The 20,159-nt window shown below is 38.4% G+C and overlaps 1 non-coding gene across 1 annotated transcript; it reads left to right on the top strand.

Annotated features, from left to right (window-relative positions):
* The first annotated feature begins 5,952 nt into the window (after positions 1-5,952).
* Positions 5,953-6,056, top strand: LOC112713408 (small nucleolar RNA R71). Its single transcript, XR_003158381.1, has one exon. It is a non-coding gene; the product is annotated as a small nucleolar RNA R71 (small nucleolar RNA).
* Positions 6,057-20,159: the final 14,103 nt, after the last annotated feature.

The raw sequence follows: 20,159 nt of genomic DNA, 5'->3' as shown, positions 1-20,159 counted from the left end.
ATTAAGCTTATTTTACCCCCTTTGTTCTTTACTTTAGCACATCACTAACTTTAAGCGAAAAATAATAATGTCTTTAATTTGAATCCTTGATTAGCTTAGACTAGTGAAAATGCTCATGAATTAAGTGTGGGGAAAGTGGATTTGGAAACATTTGGTTTGAGAATTGAGTATGTTAGAATTTTCTGAAAATGTGAAAGAATGTTGAGAATATGTTCATGCATTCAAATACCTTAATCATATGCATTGAAAAAGAGAAAAAAAATAGATAAAGAAAAGAAAAACAGAAAAAGAAAAAAAAGAAAAAAAAGAGCAAATAATAAAAGGGGACAAAATGTCCCAAGTTAAGTAATAATATCAATGCATATGAGTTGTACTTAAATTTGGGATGCATGAATGTGTGGTAACATCGTTAATGGGCAGTTAAATTTTGCATTGTAATTAAGGATTCAGATCTTAGTCCACTTGACCAAATACAATCCTACCTTGACCTTGACCCCATTACAACCCTTAAAAGACATTTGGATTTGTGTATTGGTGCATTAATTCTTTGTTGATTGTTAGATGAAGAGCAAGTCTTAGAAAGCAAGATTAGTAGAGAATTGAGAGATTGAACCTTAAACACCTGAGCGATTAGAGTGCATACACTTCTAGTGAGGGTTCGATGCTCGATTCTTTGTTCCCGCCTTTCATGAGCTATTTTCTTCTGCAAGTTTACTTGTACTTTATTTTGTGATTTGAATTAGTGAAATCCAGTTCATATTTGTTCTTGAAAGATTCATTTACTTTTCACCAAGTAGGTAGAATCATTTTTGCATGTAGTTGCAGTCATATAGATAGGTTACATTTCATACATTCTACCATTCATCTTCACTCTCTTATAGCTTTTCTTGAGCTTAGCATGAGGACATGCTAATGTTTAAGTGTGGGGAGATTGATAAACCACTATTTTATGGTTTATATTGTGCTAAATTGAGTGATTTTTCATCCATTATTCTCACGCTTATTCATAGAAATCGCATATTTTACGTTTTCCTTCCTGATTTTGTGCTATGAATGAAAACATGCTTCTTTGGCCTTATATTTGCTAATATTAATTCCCTCTTATTACCATTAGACGCTGTGATGTGTGTTAAGTGATTTCAGAGATTACAGGGCAGGAATGGCTTGGAGGATGGAAAGGAGGCATGCAAAATTGGAAGGAATACAAGAAATTGAAGGAACTACAAAGCTGTCAGCCCGACCCTCTCGCACTAAATTGATCATAACTTGAACTACAGAGGTCCAAATGATGAGGTTTTAGTTGGGTTGGAAAGCTAACGTCCGGGCTTCGAAATGATATATAATTCGTTATAGTGGCCGTACATCTAGGCAACGCGAATGTGTGCTCCACGCGGACGCGTCGCAGTGACGAAAATCAGCGTGTTTAATTTCATAACCAGCGAATTCTGGGCTATTTTTGAGCCAGTTTTCGGCCCAGAAAATACAGATTAGAGCATAGTTATCAGAACGGACCCGGCAATAGACCCGGTCAGGTCATTGGGTCACTGAGTCACTGGTTCAACCGGTGGGTCACAGGTTCAACCGGTTGACCCTGTCATAATTAATTAATTATATAAAATTTAATTTTGGATATCAAATTAATTTATTTTCTAATTCATTAATTAATTAGTATCTATTACATTATTCAAATATAGGTTAAATAATATTAATATTAATAGATGTTATATAATTATCAATAACAAAAATGTTATTGATTAATAAAAATTTTTTCCTTATCTTTTTTAATTTAAAGATATTTAACAAAGTTTAATTTTTATTTTAATAATTATATATAATTAAAAAAATTCTTTTTTAAAAAATTAAGTATAAAATAAAAAATAAAAAACAAAATAATATAATATGAATACTATTCATTAGAATAAAAAGAAAAAAATATTTTAAATTTACATGACTAAAAGAATTAATACACAAGTGATTAATTAGGATATGTCTAATAATTAATAATATATTTATTAAAACACACCATATAAAATCAAGAGAAGACTTGCCCCAGTGGTTGCAAGGGCTCTTTTGCAACTTGAAAAACTCAAGTTCGAGCCCCAGCAGCGGCGCCTGGTATATATTCTCAATTTTTGACATTGAGTGTTGCTGATATCAGCGGTTGACCCGCTCTGGTTCGAGCCTCGGTTTAAATCGGATTTGACCGGATTTTTCGAGTTTGACCGGTTTACCAGTTTTTCGGTCGAACTGGCCGGTCCGGTCCGGATTTGATAACTATGGATTAGAGGCTATAAAGTGGGAGAATCCATTCATTCATCATCATTCATTCATAATTCACAATTTTAATTTTTAGATGTAGTTTTTAGAGAGAGAGGTTATCTCCTAGGTTCCTCATGCGTCTCCTAGGTTCCATGAGTGGGCTCTCTTGTTTGCTCCATCCTTTTCTTAGTGATGGGCTTGTCCTCCTCAATGAGGATGTCTCCTTCTATGATAACTCCAGCTGAGTAACATAGATGGCAAATAAGATGAGGGAAAGCTAGCCTTGCCAAAGTAGAGGACTTATCGGCTATTTTTTAGAATTCATGGGAGATGACTTCATGAACTTCTACTTCCTCTCCAATCATGATGCTATGAATCATGATAGCCCGATCCATAGTAACTTCAGATCGGTTGCTAGTGGGGATGATGGAGCGTTGAATGAACTCCAACCATCCTCTAGCCACAGGCTTGAGGTCCAGTCTTCTTAGTTGAACCGGCTTGCCTTTGGAGTCTCTTTTCCATTGAGCTCCTTCCACACATATGTCCATAAGGACTTGGTCCAACCTTTGATTAAAGTTGACCCTTCTAGTGTAGGGGCGTGCATCTTCTTGCATCATGGGTAAGTTGAACACCAACCTCACATTTTCCGGACTAAAATCTAAGTATTTCCCCTGAACCATTGTAAGATAATTCTTTGGATTCGGGTTCACACTTTGATCATGGTTTCTAGTGATCCATGCATTGGCATAGATCTCTTGAACCATTAAGATTCTGACTTGTTGAATAGGGTTGGTTAGAACTTCCCAATCTCTTCTTTGGATCTCATGTCGGATCTCCGGATACTCATTTTTCTTGAGCTTGAAAGGGACCTCAGGGATCACCTTCTTCTTGGCCACAACATCATAGAAGTGGTATTGATGGGCTTTGGAGATGAATCTTTCCATCTCCCATGACTCGGAGGTGGAAGCTTTTGTCTTCCCTTTCCCTTTTCTAGAGGATTCTCCGGCCTTGGGTGCCATCAATGGTTATGGAAAAACAAAAAGCTTATGCTTTTACCACACTAAACTTAAAATATTGCTCGCCCTTGAGCAAGAGAAGAAAGAAAAGAAGAAGAAGAAGAGAAAATATGGAGGAATGTGAGGGGGAGGTGTATTCGGCCAAGGTATAGAAGAGGGGATTGTATTGTGTGAAAATGAAGTAGAATGGAGGGGTTTATATATGGAAGGGAGAGAGGGTAGGTTCGGCCATTTAGGGTGGGTTTTGGGGGGAAAGATTTTTGAATTTTGAAGGTAGGTGGGGTTTATTGGGAAGAGTGGATGGATGTGAGTGGTGAAGGGGGTAATTGGGAAGAGAGATTGAGGTGATTGGTGAAGGGTTTTTGGGAAAATGTGTTAAAGGATTATTAGGAGGTAAGGTGAGAATATGTTAGGTGGGGATCTTGTGGGGTCCACAGATCCTGAGATGATCCTGTGGGATCCACAGATCCTGAGGTGTCAAGGATTTACATCCCTGCACCAATTAGGCATGTAAAATGCCTTTGCATGCAATTCTGGGTTTAAACGCCGAAGTGATGCACGTTCTGGGCGTTCAACGCCCATGTGTAGCATGTTTCTGGCGTTGAACGCCAGTTCCATGCTTGTTACTGGCGTTCAGCGCCAGCTTTTCTCAGGGCATATTCCTGGCGTTCAAATGCCAGGATGTTGCTTTTTCTAGCGTTCAGCGCCAGATCCATGCTCTGTTCTGGCGTTGAACGCCAGCCAGATGCTCCTTACTGGCGTTTAAACGCCAGTAAGTCCTTCCTCCAGGGTGTGATTTTTCTCCTGCTATTTTTTATTCTGTTTTTAATTTTAATATTTTTTTCGTGACTCCACATGATCATGAACCTACTAAAACACAAAATAACAATTAAATAAAAATAAAATTAGATAAATAAAAATTGGGTTGCCTCCCAACAAGTGCTTCTTTAATGTCAATAGCTTGACAGTGGGCTCTCATGGAGCCACAAAGGTGATCAGGTCAATGTTGTGGACTCCCAATACCAAACTTAGAGTTTGGATATGGGGGTTCAACACCAAATTTAGAGTTTGGTTGTGGCCTCCCAACACCAAACTTAGAGTTTGATTGTGGGGGCTCTGTTTGACTCTGTATTGAGAGAAGCTCTACATGCTTACTCTCCCTTGTTACAGAGGATAGCCGTGTGCCTTAAACACAAGGTAGTCCCCATTCAATTGAAGGACTAATTCTTCTTTGTTAACATCTATCACAGCTTCTGCTGTGGCTAGGAAAGGTCTTCCAAGGATGATGCATTCATCCTCCTCCTTCCTAGTGTCTAAGATTATAAAATCAGCAGGAATGTAAAGGCCTTTAACCTTTACCAACACGTCCTCTACTGATCCATAAGCTTGTCTTACTGACTTGTTTGCCAATTGTAATGAGAATAAGGCAGGTTGTACCTCAATGATCCCCAGCTTCTCCATTATAGAGAGTGGCATAAGATTTATACCTGACCCTAGGTCACGTAGAGCTTTTTCGAAGGTCATGGTGCCTATGGTATAGGGTATTAAGAATTTTCCAAGATCTTGTTTCTTTTGAGGTAGAGTTTGCTGAACCCATGTATCAAGTTCACTAATGAGCAAGGGAGGTTCACCTTCCCAAGTCTCATTACCAAATAACTTGGCATTCAGCTTCATGATGGCTCCTAGATATTGAGCAACTTGCTCTCCAGTTACATCTTCATCCTCTTCGGAGGAAGAATAATCTTCAGAGCTCATGAATGGCAGAAAGAGATTTAATGGAATCTCTATGGTCTCTATATAAGCCTCAGATTCCTTTAGGTCCTCAATAGGAAACTCCTTCTTGTTTGAGAGACGTCCCAGGAGGTCTTCCTCAATAGGATTTTCGTCCTTCTCCTCCCTTGTGCATTCGGCCATATTGATTACATCAATGGCCTTGCACTCTCCTTTTGGATTTTCTTCTGTATTGCTTGGGAGAATACTGGGAGGAGTTTCAGTGACTTTCTTACTCAGCTGACCCACTTGTGCCTCCAAATTTCTAATGGAGGATCTTGTTTCACTCATGAAACTTAAAGTGGCCTTAGACATATCAGAGACTATGTTTGATAAGTTAGAGGGGCTCTGTTCAGAATTCTCTGTCTGTTGTTGAGAAGATGATGGAAAAGGCTTGTTATTGCTTAGCCTGTTTCTTCCACCATTATTAAAGCCTTGTTGAGGCTTTTGTTGATCCTTCCATGAGAAATTTGGATGATTTCTCCATGATGAATTATAGGTGTTCCCATAAGGTTCACCCATGTAATTTACCTCTGCTATTGCAGGGTTCTCAGGATCATAAGCTTCTTCAGAAGCTGCCTCTTTAGTACTGTTGGATGCATTTTGCCATCCATTCAGACTTTGAGAGATCATGTTGACTTGCTGAGTCAACACTTTGTTCTAAGCCAATATGGCATTCAGAGCATCAATTTCAAGAACTCCCTTCCTCTGAGGTGTCCCATTATTCACGAAATTCCTCTCAGAAGTGTACATGAATTGGTTATTTGCAACCATGTCAATAAGTTCTTGAGCTTCTGCAGGCATTTTCTTTAGGTGAATAGATCCACCTGCAGAATGGTCCAATGACATTTTGGAAAACTCAGATAGACCATAATAGAATATATCTAATATGGTCCATTCTGAAAACATGTTAGAAGGACACTTTTTGGTCATCTGCTTGTATCTTTCCCAAGTTTCATAGAGGGATTCACCATCTTTTTGCTTGAAGGTCTAAACATCCACTCTAAGCTTGCTCAACTTTTGAGGAGGAAAGAATTTATCCAAGAAGGCCGTGACCAGCTTATCCCAGGAGTCCAGGCTATCTTTAGGTTGTGAGTCCAACCATGTTCTAGCTTTGTCTCTTACAGCAAAAGGGAAATGCATGAGCCTGTAGACTTCAGGATCTACTCCATTTGTCTTGACAGTCTCACAAATCTCCAAGAACTCAGTTAAAAACTGATAAGGATCTTCAGATGGAAGTCCATGAAACTTGCAGTTCTATTGCATCAAAACAACTAATTGAGGTTTCAGCTCAAAATTGTTTGCTCCAATGGTAGGAATTGAGATGCTTCTTCCATCAAACTTGGACGTTGGTTTAGTGAAATCACCAAGCATCCTCCTTGCATTATTGTTGTTGGGTTTGGCTGCCATCTCCTTCTCTTGTTCGAAAATTTCAAAAAGGTTGCCTCTGGATTGTTGTAATTTAGCTTCTCTTAGTTTCCTCTTTAGAGTCCTTTCAGGTTCTGGATCAGCTTCAACAAAGATGCCTTTTTCCTTATTTCTGCTCATATGAAAGAGAAGAGAAAAAGAAAAAGGAAGAGGAATCCTCTATATCTGGACAAAGAGGATCCTTATTATTAGTAGAAGAAGAAAGGAATAAAAGTGAAGAAGAACCCAAACACAAGGGTGAAGATAGAAGCAGTGATTTGAGATGAAGAGAGGTGAAGAGAAGTGTTAGTAAATAAATAAATAAATAGAAGAAGAGAAGAGAGAGAAAATCCGAAAATAATTTTGAAAAAGTAATTAATGATTTTCGAAAATTAAAGATGAGATAGAATTAAAATTAAAATTTTAAAACAATTAGTTAATTAATTAAAAAGAATTTTGAAAAAGAGGTGAGATATTTTCAAAAATTAGAGAGGGAGAAGTAGTTAGATGGTTTTGAAAAAGATAAGAACCAAACAAAAAGTTAAATAGTTAGTTGAAAAAGATATTAAAATCAAATTTGAAAATATAAGAAGATAAGAAGTTAGATAAGATATTTTAAAATCAATTTTTTTTAAAAAGATAAAATTTAAAAAAAATATATGATATAAAAGATAAGATAAGATAGATTTAATTTTTAAAATTAAAATTAATTACTTAACTAACAAGAAACTAGAAGATAAGATTCTAGAATTTAAAGATTGAACCTTTCTTAACATGAAAGTAACAAACTTCAAATTTTTGAATCAATCACATTAATTGTTAGCAAAGCCTTTGAAAATCATGAATTAAAGATAAGAAAAATATTTTTAAAATTCAATTTAAAAAAATTCGAAAAATAGTGAGAAAAATGAAAAAGATTTGATTTTTGAAAAAGATTTTGAAAAGATAAGATTTTTAAATTTGAAAATTTGACTTGACTTGTAAGAAACAACTAATTTAAAATTTTTTGACTAAGTCAACTCAAATTTTCGAAAATTATGAGAAAATTAAGGAAAAGATATTTTTTTTATTTTTTGAATTTTTAATGATGAGAGAGAAAAACATAAAAATGACCCAAAACATGAAAATTTTGGATCAAAACTCATGATGCATGCAAGAACACTATGAATGTCAAGATGAACACCAAGAACACTTTGAAGATCATGATGAACATCAAGAACATATTTTTGAAAAATTTTTGATGCAAAGAAAACATGCAAGACACCAAACTTAGAAATCTTTAATGCTTAGACACTATGAATGCAAAAATGCACATGAAAAACAACAAAAGACACAAAACAAGAAATCATCAAGATCAAACAAGAAGACTTACCAAGAACAACTTGAAGATCATGAAGAACACCATGAATGCATGAATTTTTCGAAAAAATGCAAGAACAATATGAATATGCAATAGACACCAAACTTAAAATTTGACTCAAGACTCAAACAAGAAACACAAAATATTTTTGGTTTTTATGATTTTATGATTTTTTTGGTATTTTCTTTATCTATTTTCGAGAAAAAGGAAAAAAAATTTTGAAAATTTTTTGAAAACAAAACAAAAAGAAAATTACCTAATCTGAGCAACAAGATGAACCGTCAGTTGTCCATAATCGAACAATCCCCGGCAACGGCGCCAAAAACTTGGTGCACGGATTTTGTGATCATCATCAATGGCTCCAATAATTTGGTAGCTCTCACACGTGAATTACACTTAGTTACAACTCCGCACAACTAACCAGCAAGTGCACTGGGTCGTCCAAGTAATACCTTACGTGAGTAAGGGTCGATCCCACCGAGATTGTTGGTATGAAGCAATCTTTGGTCATCTTGTAGATCTTAGTCAGGCTGATTCAAATGTGATTGGATTAGATAATTAAAAGATAAATAAAATAGGATAGAAATACTTATGTAAATTAATGGTGGGAATTTCAGATAAGCGTATAGAGATGATTGTCCCTGTTGAATCTCTGCTTTCCTACTGCTTTCATCTAATCCTTCTTACTCCTTTCCATGGCAAGCTGTATGTAGGGCATCACTATTGTCAATGGCTACATCCCATCCTCTCAGTGAAAATGGTCCAAATGCTCTGTCACAGCACGGCTAATCATCTGTCGATTCTCAATCAGGTTGGAATAGAATCCCGTGATTCTTTTGCGTCTGTCACTAACGCCCAGCCTTCAGGAGTTTGAAGCTCGTCGCAGTCATTCAATCCCGGAATCCTACTCGGAATACCACAGCCAAGGTTAGACTTTCTGGATTCCCATGAATGCCGCCATCAATTCTAGCTTATACCACGAAGATTCTGATCAAGGAATCCAAGAGATATGCGCCCGGTCTAAGGTGGAACGGAAGTGGTTGTCAGTCACGCGTGTTCATAGGTGAGAATGATGATGAGTGTCACGGATCATCACATTCATCAAGTTGAAGTGCAACAAATATCTTAGAACAGGAATAAATCGAATTGAATAGAAAACAGTAGTAATTGTATTGAAACTTGAGGTACAGCAGAGCTCCACACCCTTAATCCATGGTGTGTAGAAACTCCACCGTTAAAAATACATAAGTGATAGGTCCAGGCATGGCCGAATGGCCAGCCCCCAAACGTGGTCACAAGACCGAATGATCCAAAGACTCTTAATAAACTAGTAAAAAGTTCTATTTATACTAAACTAGCTATTAGGGTTTACAAAGGTAAGTAATTGATGCATAAATTCACTTCCGGGGCCCACTTGGTGTGTGCTTGGGTTGAGCTTGATCTATCCACAAGCTGAGGCTTCTCTTGGAGTTGAACGCCAAGTTGTAACATGTTTTGGGCATTCAACTCTGGTTCGTGACGTGTTTCTGGCGTTTGCCTCCAGAATGCAGCATGAAACTGGAGTTGAGCGCCGGTTTACGTCATCTAATCACGATTAAAGTATGAACTATTATATATTTCTGAAAAGCTCTGGATGTCTACTTTCCAACGCCTTTGAGAGCGCGCCATTTGAAGTTTTGTAGCTCCAGAAAATCCATTTTGAGTGCAGGAAGGTCAGATTCCAACAGCATCAGCAGTCCTTTGTCAACCTCCTTTCAGAGTTTTGCTCAGGTCCCTCAATTTCAGCCAGAAAACACCTGAAATCACAGAAAAACACAAAAACTCATAGTAAAGTCCAGAAATGTGAATTTAGCATAAAAACTAATGAAAACATCCCTAAAAGTAACTAGATCATACTAAAAACTACCTAAAAATAATGTCAAAAAGCGTATAAATTATCCGCTCATCAACAGTCTAGAAGGACTCTGGGGTCATATGCTAATCCCGCTGCTGCTTTATATGGGGGTAGTATCTGTATACCCCCCATTAAAGCTAGCAACTTTGAGCTAAACCCTCAGCTCATTATCATGGTGCAGCAAAATTGCCAGTGTTCCGGTCTTCCATAGGAAGAACCTACTGAGTTTTTGGCATAGTTCTTACAAATTGCTGACACAGTACGTGATAAGGAAGTAGATCAGGATGTCTACAGACTATTACTGTTTCCATTTGCTGTGAAAGATCAAGCTAAGAGGTGGTTAAATAACCAACCCACAGCAAGCATAAGGACGTGGAAACAGCTATCAGAAAAATTCCTAAATCAATATTTTCCTCCAAAAAGGATGACACAGCTAAGGCTGGACATCCAACGCTTTAAACAAGAGGATAATGAATCTCTTTATGATGCCTGAGAGAGGTACAGAGAGATGCTAAGAAAATGCCCCTCTGAAATGTTTTCAGAATGGGTGCAATTAGACATCTTCTACTACGGGCTTACAGATAAGGCCCAGATATCTTTATACCACTCAGCTGGTGGATCTATACACATGAGAAAGACAATTGAAAAGGCTCAAGAGCTCATTGATACAGTTGCTAGAAATCAGCATATGTACTTAAGTAGTGAGTCCTCCATGAAAGAAGAGGCTAAATCTGTATCCACTGAACTTAATCCTCTAGAACAAGTTGCTGAACTCAATCAGCAATTATGTTATCTAACAGAACAGCTAGTAGAATTTATGGAAATGCTACAAGAAACCAAGGATTCTAACCAAAATATGGAAAAATAATTGAATCAAACAAAACAGCAGTTATCCAGACAAATAACAGAAGAATGCCAAGCTGTTCAATTAAGGAGTGGGAAGACATTAAATGTCTCAACTCAAGGCAACAGAAAGTCAAGGAAGGAACAACTGACAGAGGATGAGCAAACCACTACCCAAAATCCCTCTGAGGATAGTAAGAGCTTATAGAGGAATAATTCTGGCGTTCAAACGCTAGAAAATGGTGAAAAACTGGCGTTAAACGCCCAGTGGATGCCCACTTCTGGCATTCAAACGCCAGAAAAGGGTGAAAAAACTGGGGTTAAACGCCCAGTCCATGTCCAGTTCTGGCGTTCAAACGCCAGAAAAGGGTGGAAGATTGGCGTTAAACGCCCATCCAACCCCTAATCCTGGAGTTCAAACGCCAATGAAGGATCAGACACCTGCAAGTTCTGATAGTAACCCTCCTAAGAAGGCTTCTCCAACCACCTCTGTAGGAAATAAACCTGCAGCAACTAAGGTTGAGGAATATAAAGCCATGATGCCTTATCCTCAGAAACTCTGCCTAGCAGAACAGGATAAATAATTTGCCCACTTTGTAGACTATCTCAGGACTCTTGAAATAAAGATCCCGTTTGCAGAGGCACTTGAGCAAGTACCTTCTTATGCTAAGTTCATGAAAGAGATCTTAAGTCATAAGAAGGATTGGAGAGAAACTGAAAAAGTTTTCCTCACTGAAGAATGTAGTGCAGTCATTCTAAAAAGCTTACCAGAGAAGCTTAAAGATCCTGGAAGCTTTATGATACCATGCACATTAGAGGGTACTTCTACCAAGACAACTTTATGTGATCTTAGGGCAAGTATCAACCTAATACCTGCATCTACTATCAGAAAGCTTGGCTTGACTGAAGAAGATAAACCAACCCGAATATGCCTCCAACTTGCTGATGGCTCCATTAAATATCCATCAGGCGTAATTGAGGACATGATTGTTAAGGTTGGGCCATTTGCCTTTACCACTGACTTTGTAGTGCTGGAAATGGAGGAGCACAAGAGTGCAACTCTCATTCTAGGAAGTTCTTTCCTAGCAACTGGACGAACCCTCATTGATGTCCAAAAAGGGGAGGTGACCCTGAGAGTCAATGAGGATGAGTTTAAGTTGAATGCTGTCAAAGCTATGCAGCATCCAGACACATCAAAAGACTGCATGAGAGTTGATATTATTGACACCCTGGTGGAAGAAGTCAATATGACTGAGAGTCTTGAATCAGAGCTAGAGGACATCTTTAAAGATATTCAGCCTGATTTGGAGGAACCAGAGAAAACAGAAGAACCCCTGAAAAGTCCTCAGGAAGAGGATAAGCCTCCTAAACCCGAGCTCAAACCACTACTACCATCCCTGAAATATGCGTTTCTGGGAGAGGATGCAACTTTTCCTGTGAACATAAGCTCTGCTTTAGAACCACAGGAAGAGAAAGCACTTCTTCAGGTGCTAAAAACACACAAGACAGCTCTTGGTTGGTCCATAAGTGATCTTAAGGGCATTAGCCCAGCCAGATGCATGCATAAGATCCTATTAGAGGATGATGCTAAGCCAGTGGTTCAACCACAGAGGCGGCTAAATCCGGCCATGAAGGAAGTGGTGCAGAAAGAGGTCACTAAATTACTAGAGGCTGGGATTATTTATCCTATTTCTGATAGCCCTTGGGTGAGCCCTGTCCAAGTCATCCTAAAGAAGGGAGGTATGACAATGATTCATAATGAAAAAATGAACTGGTTCCTACAAGAACAGTTACAGGGTGGCGTATGTGTATTGACTACAGAAGGCTCAATACAGCCACCAGAAACGATCATTTTCCTTTACCATTCATAGACCAGATGCTAGAAAGACTAGCAGGTCATGACTATTACTATTTTTTGGATGGCTATTCAGGTTATAACCAAATTGCAGTAGATCCTCAGGATCAAGATAAAACAGCATTCACATGTCCATCTGGAGTATTTGCATAAAAAAGGATGCCATTTGGTCTGTGCTATTCAGAGATGCATGCTCTCTATTTTCTCTGATATGGTAAGAAAATTTTCTGGAAGTCTTCATGGATGACTTCTCAGTATTTGGAGACTCATTCAGCTCCTGTCTTGATCATCTAGCACTTGTTCTGAAAAGGTGCCAAGAGACTAACCTAGTTTTAAACTGGGAAAAATGTCACTTTATGGTGACTGAAGGAATTGTCCTTGGGCATAAAATTTTGAACAAAGGAATAGAGGTGGATCAAGCTAAGGTAGAGGTAATTGAAAAATTACCACCACCCACCAATGTTAAGGCAATCAGAAGCTTTCTAGGACATGCAAGATTCTACAGGAGGTTTATAAAAGATTTTTCAAAAATTGAAAAACCTCTGAGTAATCTGCTAGCTACTGATACACCATTTGTCTTTGACACAGAGTGTTTGCAGGCCTTTGAGACTCTGAAGGCTAAGTTGGTCACAAAACCTGTCATTTCTGCACCAGACTGGACATTACCATTCGAATTAATATGTGATGCCAATGACCATGCTATTGGTGCAATATTAGGACAAAGGCATAACAAGCTTCTGCACGTCATTTACTATGCCAGCTGTGTTCTAAATGACGCACAGAAGAATTACACAACCACAGAAAAAGAGCTGCTTGCAGTGGTTTATGCCATTGACAAATTTAGATCCTATTTAGTAGGATCAAAAGTGATTGTGTACACTGACCATGCTGCTCTCAAATATTTACTCACAAACCAGGATTCAAAACCCAGGCTCATAATATGGGTGTTACTTCTGCAAGAGTTTGATAAAGAAATAAGAGACAGAAAAGGGATAGAGAACCAAGTAGTTGATCACCTATCCCGGATAGAACCAGTAGCAAGGGCATCTCTTCCCCTGACTGAGATCTCTGAAACCTTTCCGGATGAGCAACTCTTTGCCTTTCAGGAAATACCATGGTTTGCAGACATTGCAAACTACAAGGCTATAAGATTCATACCCAAAGAGTACAGTAGACAGCAAACGAAAACATTAATTTCTTATGCAAAGTACTACTTGTAGGATGAACCATATCTCTTTAAGAGATGTCCAAACGGATTGATCCGCAGATGCGTGCCTAGAGAAGAAGCACAGAAGATCCTATGGCATTGCCATGGTTCACAATATGGAGGACATTTCGGAGGTGAGCGAACAGCCACAAAAGTCCTCCAATGTGACTTCTACTAGCCTACCCTCTATAGAGACTCTTGAGAGTTTGTACGTAACTGTGACAGTTGCCAGAGAGCTGGTAATTTGCCTCACGGTTATGCCATGCCTCAACAAGGGAGCTTAGAAATTGAGTTGTTTGATGTATAGGGTATTGATTTCATGGGGCCTTTTCCACCATCATACTCAAACACTTACATTCTGGTGGCAGTAGATTATGTATCTAAATGGGTAGAGGTAATTACCACACCCACTAATGATACTAAGACAATGCTGAAGTTCCTCCAAAAGTATATCTCTAGCAGATTAGGTGTCCCCAGAATACTAATCAGTGATGGAGGAACTCATTTCTACAATAAACAGCTGACTCTGCTCTGATCCGATATGGAATTAACCACAAAGTGGCAACTCCATATCATCCACAGACAAATGGGCAGGCTGAAGTCTCAAATAGAGAACTAAAATGAATCATGGAACAGACTGTAAGTACCCGTATAAAAGATTGGGCAAGGAGTCTGGATGATGCTCTATAGGCATACAGAACTGCATTTAAAACTCCTATAGGGACCTCTCCATACCAGCTTGTGTATGGAAAAGCCTGTCACCTGCTAGTGGAACTGGAACACAAGGCCTACTGGGCAACCAGATTCCTAAACCTTGATGCCAAGTTAGCTGGAGAGAAAAGATTGCTCCAGTTAAATGAGCTAGAGGAATTCAGACTCAATGCTTTCGAAAATGCAAAAATTTACAAAGAGAAAGCAAAAAGATGGCATGACAAGAAACTGTCATCCAGAGTCTTTGAGCCAGGACAGAAGGTTCTATTGTTTAACTCTAGGCTCAGATTATTCCCTGGAAAATTGAAATCCCGGTGGAGGGATCATATGTGATCACAAGTGTGTCACCATATGGATATGTAGAGCTTCAGGATATTGACTCTGACAAAAAATTTATTGTTAATGGACAGAGAGTCAAACGTTATCTTGAAAGCAATGTTGAGCAAGAATGCTCAAAACTGAGACTAGACTAAAGCTCAGTAAAAGTCCAGCTAAAGACAATAAAGAAGCGTTTGCTGGAAGGCAACCCAGTCATTAACAAGGGTTCTTGTTATTTAAATAATAATTATAGGAGTTTGATATAAATTATCTTTAAGGTTAATTGTCAAATGCAGAAGTTTACAGAGTTACAGAAGGATTCAAAATACAAAGCAGAGAAAAGGAGCTCATTGTCTCGAAAACGCCAATAAGAGGCATTTTGGGCGTTTAACGCCAGAATGGGTACCATTCTGGGCATTTAACGCCAGTAAAGATACCATTCTGAGCGTTAAACACCAGAATAGGTACCATTCTGGTGTTTAACGCTAGAGTTGCAGCATCCTGGGCGTTTAGAAAAATGCCCAGTGACAAAGGATTCCTGGCATTTAACGCCAGCTAGGGTACCTAGCTGGGCGTTAAACGCCTAAATTGGCCAACAAATGGGCGTTAAACGTCAGAATGGATACCATTCTGGGCGTTTAACGCCAGAACTGACAGGGGGAGGTGATTCTGTTTTCACTTCAATTTTTTTTTCAAATTTTCATGTTTTAATTCATAATTTTCTGCATAATCATGTTACAAATTTTCATCTCTCAAATCCAATTTTCAAAAATTTAATAATCTTCTAAATTCTTTTTAATTTTCTTTCAAAATCCCTTTCAAATCTTTTTCAAAAACTCATTTATCTTTTTAATTTCTTTCCAAATCTTTTACAACTCATCGTATCATCTTTTAATTCTTAGATGCATCAACAAAAATTCAGATTTAACTTCTTAATATCTTTTCCATATCTTTTGAATTTTAAAATCTCATCTTTTTCATATCATGATTCATCTTTTACAATTCATATCTTTTTCAAAATTGTCGAAACCCACCCCCTCCATTTTAAATACACGTTCGGCCATCCCATACCTCCACCATTCGAATCTGTCTCCCCCTCTATTCCTCTCCTTTCCTTCCTTTTCTTGAGGACAAGCAAACCTCTAAGTTTGGTGTGTTTTTCCGTGATCACTAAGAAAAACCTCACCAAGATCATGGCCCCTAAAGGAAAACAAACCACTTTAAGAGGCAAGAAAGAGAATAATCCAAAACCACTTTGGAATCATGAGAGCATCTTAACAAAAGAACATGCAGACCATTACCACAAAATAATGGGTTTGAGGTCAGTGATCCCAGAAGTTAAGTTTGATCTGAAAGAAGACGAATATCCGGAGATCCAAGAACATATTCAAAATAGAGGTTGGGAAATCCTAGCTAACCCTGAGACAAAGGTGGGAAGAAACATGGTCCAGGAATTCTACTCAAATATTAGCACAGATAAATAGAGAAGGATGAGAACTTCCTTCCATACCTTTCGAACTATGGTCAGATGGAAGACTATTTACTTCCACCTTGACAAAATAAGAGAGGTCTTCAAGCTGCCTCAACTACAAGATGATCCAGAATCTTTTAATAGGAGAATGGTGAGAGTAGATAAGCATTTGGACCAAGTTCTCGAGGACATATGCCTCCCTGGAACTAAGTGGATAACCAACTCAAAAGGTGTCCCAAACCAACTCAAGAGAGGAGATCTCAAACCAGTCGCTAGGGGCTGGTTGGACTTCATTGGGCATTCTATTCTGCCCACGAGTAACTGCTCTGAGGTCACTGTCAAGAGAGCAATGATGATTTATTGCATTATGCTGGGAAACGAAGTAGAGATTCATCATCTGATTTCTTGTGAGATTTACACAATTGCAAATAAGAACTCCATTGAACCCAAATTAGCTTACCCAAGCTTAATCTCTCTGCTATGTAACGATGCTGGGGTAAAGATGGGAGTGGATGAGTTCATCTCAGTTGAGCATCCAATCACTAAAAAGTCAATGGAGGGAACACAAGTACACGATAACTCAATCAAAAGGAGGGCGCAGGATTTCCTCCCAGAAATCCCTCAAATTGACTACTGGGCCCGCCTAGAAGCATCTGTCACCAAGCTACAAGAAGATATGGATCAACTTAAGGAAGAACAGCAAAGTCAAAATAGCATGCTCTACAAGCTGCTAAAGGAACAAGAAAAGTAAGGGCGTGAGCTGCAGGAGCTGAAGTGCCAGAAGCTCTCCCTTGAGGGACCAGACACCCCACAGATTGAAAGAGCATCCATCTCCCAAAATAAAGGTTGTTGAGTCCTAATCTTAAATCTGTGATAACTTTTATTATTAGAAATCTATCTTAAGAATTACATGAGAATTAGTAATTAGGGTCTTTATTTTTATTTATATTTTTATTATCTCTAAGTAAGCTATAATTATTCTTCTCATCATCACTAAACATGAATAAAATAGTAGATTTTCTTTAGAGTAAGGAGGAAATTATTTTAAGTTTTCAATAAGAAAAATTCTAATTATTTTTATGTGGTGGCAACACTTTTTGTCTTCTGAATGAATGCTTCAACAATGCATATTTTTGATAGTGAAGTTTATGAATGTTAAATTTGTTGGCTCTTGAAAGAATTATGAAAAGAAAGAGAAATGTTATTGATAATCTGAAAAATCATAAAAATGATTCTTGAAGTAAGAAAAAGCAGTGAAAAATACAAAGCTTGCAAAAAAAACGAAAAAAAGAAAAAGCAAGCAGAAAAAGCCAATAACCCTTTAAACCAAAAGGCAAGGGTAAAAAGAATCCAAGGCTTTAAGCATTAATGGATAGGAGGGCCCAAGGGAATAAAATCCTGGCCTAAGCGGATAAATCAAGTTGTCCCTAACCATGTGCTTGTGTCATGAAGGTCCAAGTGAAACGCTTGAGATTAAGTGGTTAAAGTCGTGATCCAAAACAAAAGAGTGTGCCTAAGAACTCTGGGCACCTCTAACGGGGAACTCTAGCAAAGCTGAGTCACAATCTGAATGGTTCATCCAGTTATGTGTCTGTGGCATTTATGTTCCTGTAGTACTACTGGAAAACAAGATGCTTAGGGTCACAGCCAAGACTCATAAAGTAGCTGTGTTCAAGAATCAACATATTAAACTAGGAGAATCAATAACACTATCCGAATTCTGAGTTCCTATGGATGCCAATCATTCTGAACTTCAAAGGATAAATTGAGATGCCAAAACAGTTCAAGAGCAAAAAGCTACTAGTCCCGCTCATCTAATTAGAATCTGAGCTTCACTTAAAACTCTGAGATGTATTGCCTCTTGATTTTCTCTCTACCCTATTTTATTTATTGGGATGAGCGGATATTTTACACACTTTTTGGTGGTATTTTCATGTAGTTTTTATTATGCTTTAGTCACTTTTTAGTATATTTTTATTAGTTTTTATGCAAAAATCACATTTCTGGACTTTACTATGAGTTTGTGTATTTTTCTGTAATTTTAGGTATTTTTTGGCTGAAATTGAGGGACCTAAGCAAAAATCTGATTCAGAGGCTGAGAAAGGACTGCAAATACTGTTGGATTCTGACCTTCCTTCACTCGAAATAGATTTTCTGGAGCTACAAAAGTCGAATTGACGCGCTCCCAATTTCGTTGGAAAGTAGACATCTTGGGCTTTCCAGCAATATATAATAGTTTATACTTTACTCGAGATTTGATAGCACAAACCGGCGTTTAAACGCCAAATTTTTTCTATTTTCTGGCGTTAAACGCCAGAACTGGCATAAAAGTTGGAGTTAAACGCCCAAACTGGCACCAAAGCTGGCATTTAATGCCAGGAATAGCCTATGCACGTGAAAGCTTCAATTCTCATCCCAAACACACACCAAGTGGGCCCCGAAAGTGGATTTCTGCACTATCTATCTTAGTTTACCCATTTTCTGTAAACCTAGGTCACTAGTTTAGTATAAAAACTACTTTTAGAGATTCATTTTGTACCTTATAACATTTTATATCTGAATTTTGTATCTTCTACGGCATGAGTCTCTAAACTCCATGATTGGGGGTGAGGAGCTCTGCTGTGTCTCAATGGATTAATGCAATTACTACTATTTTTCATTCAATCACGCTTGTTTCTATTCTAAGATATTCATTCACCATTCTCAACCTATGAACGCCTGCCTGACAACCACTTCCATTCTACCTTAGATTGAGTGGGTTTCTCTTGGGCTCCTGGTTCATGAGTTTGATTGCCTCTCCTAACAACAGAGCATTCAAATCTGTGAGATTAGAGTCTTCGTGGTATAAGCTAAAATCAATAGGCAGCATTCTTGAGATCCAGAAATTCTAAACCTTGTTTGTGGTATTCCGAGTAGGATCTGGAAAGGGATGACTGTGATGAGCTTCAAACTCATAAATATTGGGCACAGTGACAGTGTGCAAAAGGATCAACGGATTCTATTCCACCACAAATTAGAACTGACAGATGATTAGCCATGTACATGGACCATTTTCACTGAGAGGATGGCGGGTAACCATTGACAATGGTGATCCACCAGCATACTGCTTGCCATGGAAGGAGCCTTGCGTGTGTGAAGAAGAAGATAGTAGGAAAGCAAAGATTCAGATGACAGAGCATCTCTAAAACCCCAATTTGATCTCCATTACTGCATAACAAGTACTCTTTATTTCATGTCCTTTTACTTTTTGCAATTAAAACTAAGAATCATTATTGATATCCTAACTAAGAGTTACAAGATAACCATAGCTTGCTTCAAGCCGACAATATCTGCGGGATCGACCCTTACTCACATAAGGTATTACTTGGACGACCCAGTGCACTTGCTGGTTAGTTGTGCGGAATTGCAAAAGTGTGATTGTAATTTCATGCACTAGTAACGCGTAAGCGTCTGGTACGCGTACGCATGCCTCTGGTCGTGCCAGTCGCACAAGACTAGCCCCGGACCCTCACAACTCTCTGTTCAAACATGGATTTATGCCGATTTCCTTATCCATGCATGCGCGTCATAGACGCGTACGTGTGGGTCACAAGAGCTTCAAGTGACGCGCACGCGTGAGGTACGCGTACGTATGGGCTTGATGGTTCACAAAGCATGCTTCCTGCTCAACTCCCGCGTAACTCTCTGTTCAATCCAATATATTTCGCATTCACATATGACACATGCGCATCCTAGACGCTTACACATCGAATGTCCCTTTTTTTTATGCAGAATGCAGGTGATGATGCAGAATTAATGAATTAACATTGATAACATAAAATAAAATAAAATTAAGAATAAAAAGGGATGATCATACCATGGTGGGTTGTCTCCCACCTAGCACTTTTAGCTATTGTCCTTTAGTTGGACATTTGGTGAGCTCCTTGTCATGGTGGCTTGCGCTTGAACTCATCCAGGAATCCCCACAAATGTTTGCAATTCCAATAGCCTCCGGGGTCCCAAACTAGGCGCATAAAGCCTTCAAGCAAGTTAAGGCAAGTGACAAGTC

This window comes from Arachis hypogaea, chromosome 9 (genome assembly GCF_003086295.3).
Source record: "Arachis hypogaea cultivar Tifrunner chromosome 9, arahy.Tifrunner.gnm2.J5K5, whole genome shotgun sequence".
In the NCBI taxonomy this organism is placed as follows: Eukaryota; Viridiplantae; Streptophyta; class Magnoliopsida; order Fabales; family Fabaceae; genus Arachis; species Arachis hypogaea.
Note: the sequence above shows the minus strand (reverse complement) of the source record. Positions and strands in the feature narration are given on the sequence as shown.